Source organism: Hordeum vulgare, chromosome 2H (assembly GCF_904849725.1).
Source record: "Hordeum vulgare subsp. vulgare chromosome 2H, MorexV3_pseudomolecules_assembly, whole genome shotgun sequence".
NCBI lineage: Eukaryota > Viridiplantae > Streptophyta > Magnoliopsida > Poales > Poaceae > Hordeum > Hordeum vulgare.
The window spans coordinates 19604119-19610118 of record NC_058519.1 but is presented as its reverse complement, the minus strand read 5'-3'; positions in this window follow the sequence as shown (position 1 = coordinate 19610118).

Below are 6000 nucleotides of genomic sequence, written 5' to 3'. Positions count from 1 at the left end.
TGTGTTAATCCTTATTACGTACTTGTGTTTGATTATTGTTTACCGGTTGCCTTACTTCACTCTAAATAACTTACTCCTTGTCATAGAAATTATTAGGCCTACGCTCATATTCCGCACCTTTGCCTAAAATTGCTAAGTAATTATTAAAATTTGGAACTGTACCTATTCACCCCCCCCTCTAGGTCTATCTCGATCCTTTTCAATTAAAGAAGTCAAAGATTTCCTATCTCATTGTTTTGAGATGAAGGATTTAGGAGTGGCTGATGTCATTTTAAACATCAAGTTGTTGAGAGACGATGATGGTGAGATTACGTTGCTTCAATCTCACTATGTGGAAAAGATCTTTAGTCGCTTTGGATATAGTGACTGCAAGCCCTCTCCCACACCATATGATGCTAGCGTGCTGCTTCGAAAGAATCGAAGAATTGCTAGAGACCAATTGAAATATTCTCAGATTATTGGCTCACTTGTGTACTTAGCTAGTGCTACAAGACCTGACATCTCTTTTGCTGTTAGCAAACTGAGTCGGTTTGTCTCAAAACCAGGAGATGTGCATTGGAAAGCTCTAGAGAGAGTTTTGCGTTATTTGAAAGGCACTTCAAATTATGGAATTCACTATACTGGACACCCAAAGGTGCTTGAAGGGTATAGTGATTCAAACTGGATCTCTGATGCTGATGAGATAAAGTCCACGAGCGGGTATTCACTCATGGAGGTGGCGCTGTTTCTTGGAAGTTTTGCAAGCAAATGATCTTAACAAGGTCAACAATGGAAGCAGAACTCACAACACTAGATACATCTACGGTCGAAGCAGATTGGCTTCCGGCTCTTGAGTGACTTGCCGGTTGTCGAAAAACCTGTACCGGGTATCCTTATGAACCGCGACAATCAAACTGTGATAACGAAAGTGAGCAGCTTAAAGGATAAGATGAAGTCATCAAGACACGTTCAGAGAAGGTTAAAATCTGTCAGGAAAATGAGAAACTTTAGAGTTATTGCATTGGATTATGTCCAAACATCTAAAAATCTGGCAGATCCTTTTACTAAGGATCTATCACGTAATGTGATAGATAATGCATCGAGGGAGATGGGTATGAGACCCACAATTTGAATTGTTCAGAGTGGTAACCTATTCCTTGTGATGGAGATCCCGTGAATTAGATGTGGAAGACAAGCTGTTGGTCAACTGAGAGAAAAGTATCCTTATCATTGATAATACCACTCCATGAAGATGCAATACTTTCCTAAACTGCATGGCAGGTTGATATACATCTTAATGTGTTCTAAGTGGCTTATTGAAGCAAAAATGTTATTCTGCAGAACATCTTTTGAAGAACATATCTATATGAGTCTGATTGTTAACGTCGTAATCTATGAGAGTAGGGTGCTCTCTAGTAAACTCATGAAAGGTCTCGGAGTATGACGCATAAACTCCACCCGCGGGGAAGTCCCACGGTAGCCTAGTATCGATCAAGGCTCTGTGTGAAGCTAGATTCGCAGCAAACTTGTAGTTCAAGGCCTAGTCCAGTGTTCAAGTTGCTTACTAGTGTAGCATAGAGTTCTAGGTGGAAGTTTCACTTAACAGTCTCCACTGCAGTATCGGTATATAAAACAATGTTTTGAAACCAAAGGCAAATTTTGTGTGCCTCTGGGATCTGGTGGGGGATTGCTGGAATTTTTATCTATTTTGGGCCAGCCCAATATATAATTTCAGAAATTCCTAATAAATCTCACAGGCCCACTCAGCCCATTTGTGCAAGGCAAGAGGTGGAAATGTTTAGTCCCACATTGCTAGTTTAGTGGGAGTTGGACCTCCTTATAAAGGAGGATGTTTCCACACATGTATGAGCTTGAGAACAAGAGAGACATACACGCGCGCTCCTTCTCCTCCGCCCGCCTCGTCACGATGCGCCGCGGGTTGCGGGAATGAGCCGAGCCGAACTAAATTTTTGCCACGCACGACTGGTATACGGAAGGTCACTCGGAAACTGAACGTTTCATCTCCCTCGTTCTCTTCGGCTCCCGTCGCTGGCCTCTCGCCTCCTTCTCTTGCGCCTATAAAAGAGAGGTCCCTCCTCTCCAGAGAATGCGCATCAGAATCTCCTCTCACCACCGGTTTCATCTCTCTGTGCTGCTGCTACATTCTTCCCCATCCCGACTTGCGGCGTGCACCGTATGTCGGGACAGTAGGCCTCCGAAACTCCGTCTCTTCGAGTCATGTACGGGAGAAGGGGCGATAAGGTTTTTGGGGAGCGCTCAGCGCGACTACTGGCTTCCGTCACGGACACCGACGATCTCTTCCCGGACGACGACTTCTTCCCCGACGTCGACCACCTCTTCTGTAACATGGCCGACGACAACGCCAACACCAACCCTACTGCTGCTGCAACTCAGTACGTGCTCGTGTTCTTTTTCTTTAAGTTCCCGCCGCAGTTTCTTGCTTTAGTTTCTCTTCTAGATATATTCCGTTTCTGCTCATCCTTTCATATGATGTTTTATGTACCTAGAATGGCTCTGTATATGTTCTCTTTTAGATTATATATGTGTACACTTTTTTGTCGTCTCATCTCTATATTGTGTGCCTATGTTTCGTCTATTTTATGATAGTCATGTTTTCCATATCTTTTTTGTTAATAAAATCCTATGATAAATTGCTCATATTTCTAAACAGATGATGCATTTTTCATCCTTTTCAGTATCTTAGACATGGTGCCACCAACCTTGAGGGCGCTCGCGGATGCCTGCCATCGAAAAGGAGGGAAAACAATATTTGATCTGGGTGAGGAGCCTGGTGATACAAAGGATTTGAAATTGCAGTGCTCTCCTGATGCTAGTAATTAACCTTTCCCACGGAAAGAAGCCGGTCCATACGAATGGCAGATCTTACAAGTTGCGGCAGGGGGGATCCAACCCCAACAACCGTCAGTGGAGTAAGCATATATAACCAGGCACTAGCAAGGAAGCTAGCCGCGATGAACGGGCAGTGGTTCCGGATCGCCGCCGACTGGGACGGTCTAGAGGCCCTCTGTATGTGTATGTGATGGTTTTCTTGTGCTGGCTCTTTATTGCCTACATATGGACAACAGTCAAGTGGTAAAGTGGTCATTATGGTTTTCTATATAGAGAGAGGTAAAGTGGCCATTATGCCAATGATAGAATAGGCCCTTATAGACAAAACGGGGCCGAGAAAGAGAGGCACACTCTCTCCCCTGTTCTGTCTAATGTTGTTGTAGATGCTTCAGGCTGTCTCATGGCACTGTTTTGATGTTTGAGGATGATTTAGTTAGGGCTAGATACTTAAAGAAGTTCCTCAAAAGTGAGTTTTTTTTTTTGGTATAAAGCTAGCGAGGAAAGTGTTGATTGCAAGCAGTCTTTACTTGTTCTGAAGGATCTTTGCCTTTTGAATATTTGGGCATGTCTTTACATAATAGAAGATGTAGAAACTCTGATTGGAAAATTATACAGAAAATAAAGTAGAAAAGAATATGGTCCTTGGCAAAAGAAAATGCAATCTTATGGAGGGACGCTTATTTTACTTAAATCTTGGCAAGGGAAAATAGTTTTTTCTCAAATACGCAAAGCTCGCGTATCATTTCATTGATAGAAGGAGTAGAATGAGTACAAAAAGTGATACAACACATGAGACGAGCGCACATAGGCTTGAATATGGTGCCTGAAGCACAGAGACAAGGGATGCTTGACCCGAACACAGAATACATCACACCTAAACCTACCAAGCCCGGACCAAGAGCAGCAAAGACGAACCAACAAGAATTCCAACATTGCCTAAACCAAAACGGGGACACCACAAGCAAACAAGACATCGTCTTCAAGAAGGAAGTCGACATCGTCGCCATCTAGCCCGGAGGAACCGGGCCTAGGGTTTCCCCTGAGATCGAAGAGGGGCACAACTCAGGGTCTTGACGGCCTTGACGGGCTCCAAGAAGGAAAACGGCATCCGCGGATGCCGCCGCCGCTAGCATCAGCAAGTCGAGCAAGGATTTCTCCTTGGCCTAACGCTGAGCAATCCCATAGCCGCCTTATCTGGAGTTGGAGATGAGGAGGCCAACGTTGGTAGGAGCCACCATGTTAGTTCGAGGTTGGCAGGGTGCACGTGTCGTCAGAGGGTGGGATCGCTTCCACACCCACAAGCGTTGGATCTAGCAAAAAAAGAGGGGCTTTGAGGCATACAGGGTAGGGTAGGCGGCGAGGCAAACCACGAGGGGGTGGGACGACGATGATCAGCAACGCCGACAAGCAGGGCCTAGAGGGATGCAAATCCATGCTGTCGTGGCCATAGCCGTCGGGAGATCGATGAGCCAGATGAGCTGGAAAGGACACAACTGTAGGGTCGCGGGGGCCGGAGCTACCCGGCAAGGGAGGCCGTCAGACATGGACACCGGAGAGACACATGTCCAAGGTCACAGGGGCCAGAGCAACGCCAACAAGTACCCGCCTCGAGGAGCCCCGGGACTTCCACTAATATCATAGCCTTGTCGCCTCCACTTGAGCCGTCACCGTGGCTCGGGGGAGGAAGAGCCGTCGGAGATGAGAGGGGACGCCTACTCACGGAAGGTGCATGAGGGGGGCCGCCTACGCAGAGGCTGGAGACACCAAGGGACCTATTACACCGCACCCGCCATCGAACAGCAGGGATGCAACAACTGGGAGGGGACGCCCACGACACATGCGAAGAGCTCACGGATGCGGGGGAGGGGTTGTGTAGGGGAAGCGCGAGAGGGACGGATCCGCCCCGTCGTCGCCATCCCAGGGCATGCACGGTAGAAGCGGGCAGAGGGGTGGGTTCCTCCCGACGGTGGTGGCAGGTGTATCCCGGTAGGGACGCGGGGAAGCAGACACGCATGGGGGAGATGGATCCGCCCCGCCGCCGCCATCCCGAGGCGCGGCTCGGCTTCGTCGGCTGGCCCTCCAACGACGATGTGCAGGGATGTGGGTGCCCAACTTCGGCGACTAGGGTTCCCCCATTTCGCCCGAGGAGGGGGGGGGGGGGGGGGGGGGGGGGGGACTTTCATCTCGAGAAATATGGATTTATTCATGAGGATAAAAGTTTCCAATCTGACACAATTTTGCTCGTTCAGTAGCGTGCATGGACTCACCCTGGTTATGCCCATCTCATACAAAAAAAAACCTCGGCCATGCCCATCTCATACAAAAAAATACCTCGGCCATGCCCATCTCATGCACCTGAGAGAGGGTACATGGAGGCAGCCATGCTCACCTGACCCTCGTCCCCATCCATCAGACTACTTTCAGATATGTTTAAATTTTCAAAAAAGTTCATAATTTCGTCTTTTCTTTAAGTTTTCAGAACATATTCAGAATTTTTGAATTTTGTTTAAAATTTCAGAATTTTAAAGTTTATTTAAAATTTTGAAAATGTTCAGAATTTAAAATTTTAACTTTGTTTAAATATTCAAAAGTTTAGAATTTCAAAATATGTTTAAAATTTCAAAAATAAATCAGAATTTCAAATTTTATTTAAATTTTCCAAAAGGTAGAATTTAAATTATTGTTTAAACTTATAAAAAAGGTTCAAATTTTCTATAATTTTTTTTCAGAATTTGAAAATAATTTTACATTGTAAAAAATATTTAAATTTTCAAAAAGTTTTGAATTTCAAATTTTGTTTAAATTTTCAATAAAAGTTCAGAATTTCGAAATATGTTTAAATTTTATTCACGTTTTCTCAAAAAAATTCAGCATTTCAAAAAATTGGGAATTCAAAATTGTTCAGTGTGTCTAAAGATATGCACGCTGCCAAACATATTCTTAGATCAGCATGTCTCAGTGCATACACCACTGTCAAACAACAACAAATACATGAACTCAGCATGTATCATAAGAAAACAACTAGACTAGGTCCATACATGCTACCAAACACACCCCTAAAGACCAGGCTGGGTTGGGTGTAGTCGGCCTTGAAGCAGTGAACATTTATTTGCTTTGTCAATTGTTAAGGAAGCTAGACAGCAAAGATGG